The sequence below is a fragment of the Adiantum capillus-veneris genome, chromosome 2 (assembly GCF_014529385.1).
Source record: "Adiantum capillus-veneris isolate H3 chromosome 2, ASM1452938v2, whole genome shotgun sequence".
NCBI lineage: Eukaryota > Viridiplantae > Streptophyta > Polypodiopsida > Polypodiales > Pteridaceae > Adiantum > Adiantum capillus-veneris.
The window spans coordinates 168023385-168036609 of NC_140932.1; the positions used below are offsets into that span (position 1 = coordinate 168023385).

Genomic DNA, 13225 nt, shown 5'->3' on the forward strand with positions numbered 1-13225 from the left:
CTTGAACTCTCTGACCTGTCTTCATTTGTTCTTGCTGTGCCTTTTTAGGGCACTTCGTGGAGACGTGCCCATGTTCCCCGCATCCAAAACACTTCCCCTCTTTGATGTAGTTGGCCCTCTCTCGAAGAGTGAGTCGGGGTCGTGAATCCTTGTCTTTCTTTTCTTGGGAACTCTTCCTCTTTCTACTTACATTATTAGAAGTCTGTTGGGTTCTCCGATCTCATCAGTGGGGTAAGTCAGATTGCTCGAATGTGTGGCAAAACCCCGTTTCGCATGACCCATCAATTCTTGAATAGAATTTGACTTTTGTTCCAAGCAGTAGTCTCGGATCTGTGTAGGAAGTTCGCAGCAAAACCGCTCAATCTGTTCTTTGAACGAGACCTTCTTAAATGAAGAGGCTGGTAGAAAAGAGCTCCGAAATCTATCGCAATAAGTGTCCAAAGAATCTCCCTTGGTCATTCGAAGATGATTTCAAGCAGTTTGTATATCTCGTTCATACTCCCGAGTCAGCCAAGAAGAAATTAAAAGCCTCTTAAACTTCAACCATTTAACTGGAGCTTCCTTTCTCAATAGAAGGGTGGACCACCATGTTCGAGCATTTCCCTTGAAGAAAGATGTAGCCCTCCGAATCTTGGAGTTCTCTGAGTAATGCCCTCTAGAGAAAGCTATGTCAAACTGCTGTATGAAGGCCAAAGCCCTTGGGAGCATCTCGAAATCCAGAAAAAGAGTCAAACTTAATTGATTGTCCACCTTCTTTGAATTCTCTTACTTTCTTGCTTTTATCTTCGAGGAAGTCATATTGGTTGGCTTTATGGAAATGCTTCTTCTTTGCATAAAACATGTGATCGTCGGAGTCCAAACTGTCTGAGGACGAGTCCCCTATAGGACTGTCAGAAACTGGGCGAAATTTACGCTTCTTCGCCTTTTTCTTGCCCTTTTCAAAGCTTTGCTTTTTGCTTCGCTTTTTGCCTTTTCTGTCTTCTTCGCTCAAGTCAGGAGAGCTAGGACTGTCAGAAGAAGAAGAACCTGGGTAGTCCTTCAAATCGTACATGCTTCTTCTACTTTCTCGCCGATGCAAAAGAAGATTGATGACCCAAACAACCCGGGAAGTCCATTCCTTTCTTATGCTTTTTATCGTGCTTTTTGGATTTTTTGTTTGCGTCCAAAAGTCGGCTAATCTGTGTGTGAACCACCTCTTCTAATTCTTGCTTTGTAAACATCCTTGGAGAAGGAGGTTTCTTGAGTGCCGGTTTGATGGGTGGCTTTGTGGCCTTCTGCCACCACTGGGTGTGTACTTCTGCGAGGGATTGCTGGGGCAAAATTTTGCAAATTTTGGATCCTTCGCAATTTTAATCATCTGCTTTGTTGCCTCGTCAACCAATTGTCGATGTCCCATCTCTTCAATCTCGAACTGAGTAGGCCGAGGTGGGCCGTACTCTTCCTCTGATTGCTCATAGAATCTTCTCCGTGATCTCCTCCCGCATTCGCAGATGCAGAAGAAGTCGATTGATTTCTGTTGGAATCCACAAGTGCCGCAAGTAAAGGATCGGATTTTCCGGTAGAAGAGAAATTGGCCGCGCTCTAATACCACTGTAACAAACTTGGACACATCAAGTCAAGATTCTACCTCGACATAACAGAGATCACTTCGAGACAATTTACAATCCACAATTAGGTCGACACGGCCCGGCGTAGTTCCGTGCCAAGAGGTATTGGTCCCAAAGACCCCCTTTCCATATTTCTTTTTGTATTAATCTGTGTTCAAAGTACAAGAGAGTGGGTAGGTGCTCACTCTCAGACTTTGCGTCCAAATGCTCTGAGAAGTGAGGCCTTGCCCACTTATTTGAAGGTAAGGGATGCCCAAAAGCAAAGCCCCAAAAGCACTAACTCAAAAGCAGTTAGTGTTCAAAAGCAACTTGGCGTCAAAGTCTGCAAAAAGCTGTCAGTGCAATTTCCGGCAGGCCGTACGAACAGTCAGCGCGAATTGCGGAGATCCATACAGTCAGCGCTATATGTGGGATTCTGTACGCCAGCCATTTGCTTTAAGTTCCTTGTGTCCTTAGGGGTCCCCTCGTCACTTAGCCATAAGTTAGGACAACCTGCTTGATCACTTAGAATACCTTTCCTAGTGATATGCCTTGTATCCCTCCTCTCTAGCTGCTCTGATCTTTGCACAGATGTAAGAGAATCAGGAAAAGGAGACTCTCTCAGTCTCTTCTTCTCCAAAGCATGATAGACATGATTTGCATGATGATTTGAATGATAAAGATGTGATTTCTCACAAGCATGATGAGTTGCATGAAGATGATGTGATTGTTCACAAGGATGATGTGTTTGTGGATGCTTTTTCTAGCGAAGCTAACCTCGTTGTAGATTTGATCAATCACGAAGAACCGATCTTGGCTTTCGAGTCGAGGTCCAAAGAACCCCCACAGGAGGATTCGATCATTCAGGAAGAACTGATCTTGGCTCCCGAGCCTAGGTCCAAAGAACCATCACAGGAAGTATTTTGTGTTCGCATGATTGATACGCACGCATTGTTCGAATGTTTCATTCATGATCGTTTCCTGTATTTTAGTCAACGTCCTTATGTGATCCCTTTTCCTAGGCATGACATATTGTATGTTTAGCACGTTTCGCTCATGAATGAGCACGAATGTATGCGGATTTTTCATGAAAAGCTGACTTCATTTTAAGCCCTAGCGTTTTTGCATCTGCCAGCAACCTCAGCGTTTTGCAGATCTATCGCGACAGAATCAGCCCTAGGATCAGCGTTTTCATTTTTCAGCGCGTCGTCGTCGCATCGTCGCCATCAACATTGTCACCGACATAGAGTCGAAATTCAGCAAATAGAAGATTTGCAGATTTCAGCCCATAGCGTTTTTGGACAGTAGTAGAAAGATTGCAGATTTCAGCCCTTAGGTCGATTTTGTCATCACCGTCGTCATCGTCGACATAGCCTAGACTTGCATCAGTCACATGCATACCATTTGTACCAGATTGTGCAATCAATAAGTAGACCACTCTCGCCGACGAGAGTGGGGCCTTTGGAGGAGGGTTTTACGTCTTTGGTGTCATATCTCTCTTCTCTCTCTATCTCTCAGTCTCATACATTTGTATGTACAGTGTCCATTCACTTTGTTGTGATCATAGCATTCTCTCACTAAGAACGGAAGGCTCTACCTTCCATAAGAACAAAAGGAACCTTGAGCACAATTCGGAGCACTCATCTTGAGCAAAGCGCAAACAATCATTCCGCTGCACCTAACAACGGGTATGGCATTTCCTAGGGGAAAACCGTCGGGTTTCAAAAGTAGTTTAGTGAGGTGAGCGATAAGTTACCTGGAGGAGGCAACTCCAAAGGGAAGACCAAAGCAAGTCTCGCAGTACCTGGGCCTCTGAACAGAGGTACTTGGTTGTTGTCACGCCCAAATCAAGTTGGCGAAATGGGTCTCTCAAGGGATTAGTCATGGCCCTAAGAGTGTAGATAATTCTGGCCTCTCGTAGTCCAGAGGAAACTAGTGACAAAAGTGTCTACCTTGGTTTCCGGGTGCATAGTCCTGGTCGTTCTTCTTCTATATTTTTTTGGTGTATGAGGGGAGCGGTCGGGCATGCCCTACCCGACTCCGAAAACAAAACAAAAAAGTCCTAACAAATTAGGAGAGAACCAAAATGAGCGCCAAGCTAGAAAGGACCCGGTGCTCAAAAACGACCGAACCGTCCAACACCAAGTGAAGATGACCGTAGTGGAGGTTGAAGCTGAAAATAACGGCCAAATAGCAAAATAAATTGCGGAAGTAGATAATGAAGTGCAAAAGATGAGCGTATCAATACCCATTGGCTACTTATGGAAGCCGGCGAGAGAGGGTGGACATAGAAAGATTTCAAGGAAATGAGGCCAGAACGTAAAGTTGGATACTTTTTTAGGACTTTTTAGATGAAACGAAAGCTTTGGCACAGCTTTCTCAGGAGGCAACTTCAGGGAAGCTTCCAAAATCAGAAACGCTATACCTCTTTTCCGAAGGGGAATGAGAGGCAGTGGTGGCTGACTTTATGCTTCATGGACATGCACCAGGTACTTGGGTGGGATTCAAACAGTTGTTTGCGTCAGCCTGTCCTATGGTTGGCACCTGCTTATGAGGCACATACTCTCACAGTTTGGAAGCGCCCAGGGATGAAGAAGACCGACGCTCTTTTATTGTACAACCAGAGGTTTTGGATTCTTTTCTTCCCTCGCTTCATTTTAGATGGTCTCTCTCGAGATGGAGCTATACTGTTGCGGTCTGCTTCTGGAGTCGGAAAGGTATTGCTTGAAGTAGAAGGTCGCGAGCATACAAGGGATGATGGCCCATGCACAGGACGGCTATGCTTTGCTCATGGGATCATTGGCTTTTGTAGATGAGGAGTAAGGAGAAGCCGTTGGATAAGTTGAGGAAGTGTAGGAAGAAGGTGAAGAAGTTCCTTGTTTGACATCAGAAGAGAAGGCAGAGTGGATCAGTAAGTGGTGAAAGTGCTACACTTGTAGAGAGACCAATCATATTGCAGCGAAGTGCTTGATAAAGGAAGAAAGTCCAGTGGACAAGGTGGAGACAGCGAAGGCAGTAGAGGAGAGACAAGAAGAGAAGGGTTAGACTAAAGGAGGATTGATCTCAGATTTTAAGGGATACCACAGGATAAAGAGGACGAGAGTACTGAGCTCTTCCAAGCGTAGGGCAAAGTACGAGATCAAGAGGCTCTGATTTTCTTTGACAACAGGGCCAAGCTTCATCAGAAACGGGACAGAGGCTAACTTCATTTCATCAGTGATAATAATGTATGTGTTTGTGGGCGTTTGCATGCTCCTTTATATAATATATATTCTGAGGCTTACATGGCAGAAACCTTAGTAAAAGTCTGTGTCATGATGATGGCATATAAAAACCCTTTTATGCTGTGGTTCTAAAGTTGTGTCTAGCTGATAAGGAAAGAGACAACAGCTTGCAATGCAAAGCAAGGCAATCATTGGTTGCTGCAGCTTGTGAAGGGGTAGCAAAATTTTCTCTCTTAACAAAAGCCTCAGGCAGGCCAGCAAGTAGTGTCTCTGGAGAATTGAAAGATATCAATATGGAGAGCTGTCTCTGAGCTGCTTTGCTTTAAGGTTTCTTTCCTTTGTTTGGTTCTGCGTTTCTAAAGAAATGCCTGTTATGAATGAATAAGGCCCATGTCCCAGCTGTTTACAATTTTGCAGGGTTTGCGAAGGTCCTTACTCTTTGAAAATCGTGGGTTTGAGAACCTGGTGGTGTCCAGTCCAGTCACGGATGGAGACAAGCCTTCATATCAGTCGCTTACAGCACAGTTCTTTCTCCAATAACATTAGATAAGGGAGAGTCTTGGAGAGGTGCGCAGATTCTGCTTCCAGATGTGAATTAAGGAAGCTGTGAGCTTCGATACAATGCTGTAGAATGAGTTTGATGATCGGCTGGTTATCCAAACTAGCCTGACTTCAGGGGCCCTCACCAAGCCGAGTTTCACTTTACAAGGTGGCTTCACTGGTTTTGGTCGACTTTTTCTTTGCTTTTTGATATAGTTTCTAACATTGTCATGTTGATGCAGGTTTCTTCACATGTATAGTGTCCGTATCGATCCAGATTTAAGGCTGTGATACCATGACGACGCCCCATTATCATGCACCTGCCGCATTTTCATCAAAAAAGCAGCCCTTTCTCTCAGCAGTCCTATGAGCACTTAATATCAGTCTACTCTTGTAAGTAATCAAAGTGAGAGTATGCGGGAAAAGAGCTGATTGTAGAGAAACCGATGAGAATTTCTCTTATCTCAACAATGCACCTTGTTGTTTGTGCAATCAATCAATCTCTCTCTCTCTCTCTCTCTCTCTCCCCCCCATCGCCTACAGTACTTGTGCAAGCCCTGCATCTTATTGGTTTACAATAGATGGCTTCTAAGTTTCATATCTGCTACATTGAAGGACAAAATACGTTAATGTCTTCCAAAGTTCTCGGCCTAATAGCGCTACTGGCACATGCCAATAAACATTCAGCTCAGCTATGGAAAATGTAGCTTGCAGTGCCAATTCGTTTCAAAGAATTACAGCTTTGTGTCACAACTATGCTTACTTTTGTGAGAGCAATCAGCTAAGGGAGCGTGCTTGCTTCGAGTGGTGAATGCAAGGCTCAAGCGCTCTGATAAATTTGTGTGTGTGTGTGTGTGTGTGTACATTTCTCCTCTTGGCCCTTAAAGAAATTGTACCTAAAGGAGTGCGGATGGTGAAAAACTGCTTGAATGTGTGTGTGTGTGTGTGTGTAGAGAGAGAGAGAGAGACTTTCCTTGTACATCTTTTTGGTGGGTTTTCCTCTCTTTGTGGTTTCCCACAGAAAGTTAAATCAAATTGATTTACAAAAAAGTGTGTGTGTGTGTGTGTGAGAGGAGAGAGAGAGAGAGAGAGAGAGAGAGAGAGAGAGACTGACACATGTATTGCCATGAGCACTTACTAAAGATTACCATAGTTTGATTCGCCATAGGTGTCCAGTTTGGATGCAAATAATGGGATCTTCACGCACATGGAAACACTTCCTACCTCTTTGGTTGTTCATTTAGGATAAGTGATATGTCCCCCAACTTGGGCACTAATTCCAATAGATTTTGTGTGCTTTGGGATGCAAATAAGTCCACATCTACAAGAATCACGGTCAATTCTAGTGATCCAGTGGTAGGAAAGACTCACGGTCAATTCTAGTGATCCAGTGGTAGGAAGAGACCTCCTTGAATCATTAAATTATCCTCCAATTACTAAACAAGGAAACTCTTTTGAGCAAGATTGGCACTCTCTCTTGTAGATGACAAGGATAGTTCCATGACATCCAAGGTAAAGCTCAGACGGTGATTCATACATATTAAATTGTCTTTCAAAGAAAGTGTAGAGGGCATCGTCATTCTTACATTGCTTGGAAGAGAGCTCGTCATCTAAAGAATTTCAAGGATGGAGGAAGGCAAATACCCTTTTTCTCCCATGATAGGACCTTTGGTGACATTGGCAAGGTCCTCAATTTTATGCCACTTTAATTATGCTTTTGAAGATGAAGACTTTTGAGAGACCATAAAGCTTCAATGTGTCCTCTGCGTGCCTCCAAAAGTTGTATCATCAATGGCTAGCCTTCGGTCTAAAGAAGCTTCAAAAACATGGAAAACGAGAACCCAGCATGCAAAGTTCCCGCATTAGTGTGGTAATGTCCTCATCCACCTTGAGAGAGATGCTTCCCAATTGAGTCATCAAACTCTAAATATAATTAGTATGAGATGCTAGAGGAATTTGATGCTCTTTCAAGCTTGGAGAACTCAATTCTAGTCTTATATAGAAGAGTCATAAATATAGTTTCTTTTGAAGGTAGCCCTCAATTGGTGTTAGGTCCTCTCTCTCTCTCTCTCTCTCTCCTCTCTCACACACACACACACACACACACACACACACACAAATTTTGACTCATGAACCATCAAATAAATAAATGATAAGTTAATTGAATACTAAAGAAAATGTGAATGAAGTAAACACGCTAGAAACAAAAATTGAATCTAGGAAAATTAAATTTTTGAATGACATGTGGCTCTTTCAAAATGGTTTCACTGTTGCTCTTAAACAAAGTTAAAGCATAAATAAACTTGACATTTGATTCTCTTTTTCTCCCACAATTGAGATCGTCAAGTTGACTTGCTTTAGTATTTTAAAGTAATTAATTTCTTGGATTTTAAGCACTGTACATTTCAAAATTTGTTACCTTTTCTATTTTCAAGTTAATGATAAGAAAATTTTATTTTAGTAAGAGTTTATTTTTTTCTAAGTTTCCATGCTATGTTATTTTGCATTTTTTGAGATATGTTTCTTTTTTTGGTTTGATAAACTACCATTCCAAGCTAATTCAACCACATGATTCCTATGACTATGAATGTAAATTGTAGTTATCTTCGATACTATGAATTGTGGCTTTTTTAGTCATCTTAGTGCTTCTAATTGTTCATTGTACACCATGCAATTTATAAGTTACTATTCTAGAATCAAAGCATCCATGAAAGATTCAATCTGATCTCCCCTTTATATCAGATAAGAATCAAAATTGAAAATTGGTATTTTTATACGATACTTTTTAGGACTTGTAATTATTTAAAATGGGTGAATAGATATATTTATTAATTAAATTTTGAAGATAGAATATACCTTAAAAGTTATCTTTGGGTAAGCCTTAAATTATCAAGCTATGACTTCATTGTAATCTTTCTGAAAGAGGAAGACTCTATAAGATATAGTTGTTTTCATCATGTAGAGCTTTAATATCAGGGTATCATTTCCACAAATTTGTACTAAATCAAGTGGGTTAATGGGAAAGGATTGTATCTATTTTATTTGTGTATGTATCAAATTGGGTAAGGTTTCTTGAAAGAGTGCACCCATCGTGTAAATTAAGCATGATTCAAAGGTATTAATAATCTCTTGAACATATGTGATATAGGCTAATTTAAGGAGTGATTTTTATGTTGAGATAATTTACAAGGTAGCCTTCATACCTAATGCTTAATTAAACTAGGCCATCTCCATTGTCTCCTTTGTCTCAACCCTTTCCTAGATCCCTTGGTGAATCAAAGTCACCTTAAAAGCATACTTACATTTGGTATGTCTACACCTAGCTCTAATGTGGCTATGACGTCATCTCCGGAGGTTCATCATTCAATACCCCCTATATAATGTGCGTTCATGGGGTATTAAAATAATCTCTCTTTAATATGTTTGAATGAATAAAATGATTTTTTATTTTAGATTTTTTTTTCAAAATTGAATAAAAACCCATTATTTTAATGTATCTCTGTTAAATTACCTGAATTTTTTACATTTCAAAGCCCCTCCTTTCAAACTCACATTATACATTAACATGATTACATAAAACCTCCCCTCCAGGACGTTATTTTCTTTGTTGAAGAAAATATTTATGGATAGCTATCAAGTACTTTCTTGGGATGAACTTGGATAGAAGCTTTGTATGGTCTTGCGGTTTCACTTAACAATAGGTTCTCTATAGACATTATGTATATATGCTAATCTTGGTAACACAACATATACTTTGACACATGTAAAAAAGAGAGTGCGTTTGTGAATTCTACCAAAAACTTTCAAGCCAACATTATGATATTCTACTCCCATATACAATTCATTCACATGACTATTCGGGTTAATGTCCAAAGTTATTATTATTAAAATAGTTTGTATGGAACATCACCAAATTATCTTCTCTAATACTATAGGAGTATGACCATATCTAAGAGAAAATTTTGGTCTTTCATGGTCTTGAATGTCTTTGATGCACAAGAGTATTCGTATCATTGGATACTAAATTTTTGTATGATAATGCCCACATATGCTTTAGTCCCGTATGATCATATCCAAGAGAAAATTTTGGTCTTGAATGTCTTTGATGCACAAGAGTATTCGTATCATTCGATACTAAATTTTTGTATGATAATGTCCACATATGCTTTAGTCCTTAGGGATTGGCGATACTATTGGTGCGAAGGAGGTTGCTCACTCTCTCTTGTAACGTCATGACTCCACATTGATGATTGTTGAGTTGAGTGCAAGCATGGTGACAGCAGGGCATCATCTTCTTCTTTAACTTGAAGCAAATGTCATGTCTATGCAATTTGCCTTCAAGTAAAATAAGGAAGCGAGCACCATGGACACCCTTTCCAAGTTCACGTGTATGGGTGTGCATGCGAGAGGGAAGCCATGGGATCAGCTTCCCTCTATTGGGATGTAAAAGAAGCTCCCTTTTTGGACCTATTGCTAGAGTGCATGGACCTTACCAAGTTTTTATAGAATTTGAAAAACCTAACTAAATTTTGCAGATACTAGGGTGAGAAAGTCTTAAGAGTAGGTTGATAATTAGGATTCTATCTGGGACGGGAACAAGAATGGCACTAGCGAAGCAGGAGAGGTCGTGCATGGGAACCGACGCAAATTCGGAGGCGGAAACTGTGGCTTTAGTTTGAGAAGAGTGGGAGTAGGGATTGAGCGTATAATTAATTAATGAACGCTCGGGTAGACCTAGTATGTTCTTGCAATACATGATACATCATTGTAGTTTCCTCACCTAGTATACTGAATTGGCTCAAGACTCAAGTGGACAACCTTGACACTAAGTGGGACCGTGCATTTATTAGGAGGGGTTAAGGGATCGACAAGCGGAAAGTGAAGGACGACCTCGAGGCACACTAAACCTGGCGAGCGCAAAAATCAAGGCGGCATGGAAACTCCACTACCCTTTCACGACCCAAATTTGAACCATGACCTCGCGCATCGGGTTTTGTGTCACAAGGCTGACCAACTCACCCGCGTGCACGTTGTGTAACCCCTCACGTTTTTATGAGGTTATATTGTGAGTTAACGCAGGCTACCAAGGTTTTTGAGGTTTAATCGTGTCCGAGTTTAGATTTTAAATAGTTTGTGTGGTTGCAATCACCTTGGCTTTCGTGCGTGAACTTCCCCATTGTGGATCCCTTTACCGCTCCTTAATAAATGTGGGTGTTACTTAGTGCTGACGGCATGACAATAAACATGCTAGCTTGAATGTACTCTTTGATTTTTGTGCAAATTAATCATTTATGCACAATAGCTTTCATAACTGCATTTAATGTAATGTAATTTGGAGAGTGTTTGAATATAACCACAAACCCACTTAGGGGTTAGGTTGTTTCCTAAAACTTGTAAAGATATCCTCACATAATTATTAATTTGTGTTATGTTCTATACCAAAATAAAAAACTTGCACTAATATATAATTAATTTGTGGATTTAAGTTTTCACAGATTTGAAATGTTGTAAACACACTAAAAATAGTAAATACATGTGAATGAATATAGTAAAAATAATAAATACATTAGAATAAAATTCCCAAGCAAAGATTTTCTCATGGCCAAGGTCTAATGTATGTGATTTGATAGATTTAGTTGGTAGGGTGCCTCATGTGCTCGGGCAATTAAACTCAGAGTATTAACCTATTTAATGCCGTTAAATTTAGAGTTGTCAAACTCAGAGTATTAACCTATTTAATGCCGTTAAATTTTTTTGCATGCTTTATGCTTGTGCATGGTTGAAAAACTAATTGTCCACCAACTAGCATAAAAAAGCATTGATCTTGACATCCTCATTGTATAATGCCTCGATGCAGTGTTCGGGAAAAATGTGTCTCAGCTTAATATCGTGCCATTTTCAATTTCAATAATGCCGGTTGATGGCAAGGGGAAAAGGAAAAATTCTGGCCCAAAATAGAGAAAAATAGTGTAAAACCCCAAAAAATACCACTAATTTTCTAAAACTTCATCTTGGCAAACTCAAGGAAAGGAAATTTGTATGTTTGGAAAAATGATTTTTCCCGAAATTTTTTCCCGAACACTGCTTCAATATGGATTGAATGCTGCAACTTACACATTCAACATTGCACATGATGCTTCTGACTACAATCAAACATGAAAATGCCTCTGTACAAAGAGGCAAAGGCATCTAGTAAAACATTGTAGTCTTGTCTCTAATGTAGATTGAACTCTGCAACTTGGCACCCTCATTGTACACGTTGTACATGATGCCTTGACTCCAATTAAACTCAGTTTAGCTTCACATAAGCCTTTTCTGTTTGTGGACTAGAAGCTAAAAAAATGTTATGTCTTTGCTTCCTAATAAATTTGAGAACGTCCTAGTAGTATTTTGTGAGCGATCAATTAATAAGTTTCAACTACAACTAGATAAATTAGTGAGCTTCAATTACATCCATGATGGCCAGTAAATGTCTAGGCGATGGCACTAGAGATTTGGGGCGTGTGACCCTCACGAGAAGTTTTGGACAAATTCTCGCAATAATTCCTACAATGTGACTTACCTCAACATCATGAGCTTCGGTGAGGGATCGAGGCATTGCATACCTAGCTTAATACGATTGGGGACAGGGGACCGTTGGCCCTATTTGGGGGGTGGGGGGAGGGGGGCGTGGTCCCCGACCTCCCTACCCCCAATCGTACCTAGCTAGGTATGCAGTGCCTCTCGAGTAGAAGCTCATGACGTTGTGCATTGTATGAAAAACATTGTAAAAGACTCCGTTCTCCTACATATGAAAATTTATGAATCTTCTTGTGCCTTGGTTTGGGAAGGTTGTCATACATCATTTAACTAATCATTGTCCCCTAATACCCTAATTGGTCATACCCTGAGCTAGGAAACAACTGAAGTAGGAGAGTTGTTCTTCCGTAATTATATCACAAGAAGATTTAAATATTTTCTCATGTAGGAAAACGGTCTTTCTCACTGTTTTTCATACAATGCATAACATCATGAGCTTTTGCTCAAGAGGCACCGCATACATACCCTCGTCACTATATGGCACGGTTCTAGGCCAGAGGGGATCTAGGGCCCAAGTTTGAGGACGTGAGGTGGCTTTAATCTCGGCCGTCGGATCACGCAGTGAACTGGGGGTGAACTAGGGGTGAACTCGGGGCAAAAATGGCGCCCCAAGTTCACTCCTAGTTCACTCCCGCCTAGTTCACCCCTAGTTCACTTGCCTCGCGGGGCGTGGTTCGAACCTCGAACGTCTCGGTTGTCACACAAATGCTCTATCACCACGCTAGCGCGCGTCGATGTCCATGTTGACATGACACATGATCACACCCTAGTTTAAGCACCCCTAGTTCACCCACCCCTAGCTTATCCGCCCCTAGTTCACCCTCAGTTCACCCCTAGTTCACCCATCCCCAGTTCACCCCTAGTTCACTTTATGATTAGACGGCGGAGATTAAAGCTGCCTCGCGCCTTCAAATTTGAGCCCTAGATCCCCTCTGGCCTAGAACCGTGCCATATAGTGACGAGGACCGCATACCTAGTTAGGTACGAGTGGGGGTAGGGGACCACCGCCCCACACTGGACCAGTGGTCCCTTGCCCCAATCATACCTAGCTAAGTATCCGGCGTCTCCCTCACACCTTCAGCCTCAGAGAAGCTCATGATGTTAAGATAAATCACAATGTGGGAAATTGTCCAAAACTTCTTGTAATATATACGTCGGGGTTTGAATGCTTTAATTGTCCTATTTTGATCTTTCGCATGAACCGTTTTTCCAAACAAGTTCTGTGTGTGTGTGTGTGTGTGTGTGTGTGTGTGTGTGTGGGGCTGGATGAATAGAGAATGCTATGCTATATTTTAT

The 13225-nt window shown here is 41.2% G+C and overlaps 2 pseudogenes across 1 annotated transcript in view; both read left to right on the top strand.

The window, feature by feature from the left end:
* Positions 1–5842, top strand: part of LOC147464030 (protein NDH-DEPENDENT CYCLIC ELECTRON FLOW 5-like) — a 36837-nt pseudogene extending 30995 nt beyond the window's left edge. The window contains exons 2-4 of the transcript XR_015185563.1: positions 5228–5377; positions 5487–5519; positions 5593–5842. The product of XR_015185563.1 is annotated as a protein NDH-DEPENDENT CYCLIC ELECTRON FLOW 5-like (transcript). The remainder of the gene's footprint in view (positions 1–5227; positions 5378–5486; positions 5520–5592) is intronic.
* LOC147464032 (uncharacterized) lies at positions 4812–5216 on the top strand (annotated as a pseudogene).
* Positions 5843–13225: the final 7383 nt, after the last annotated feature.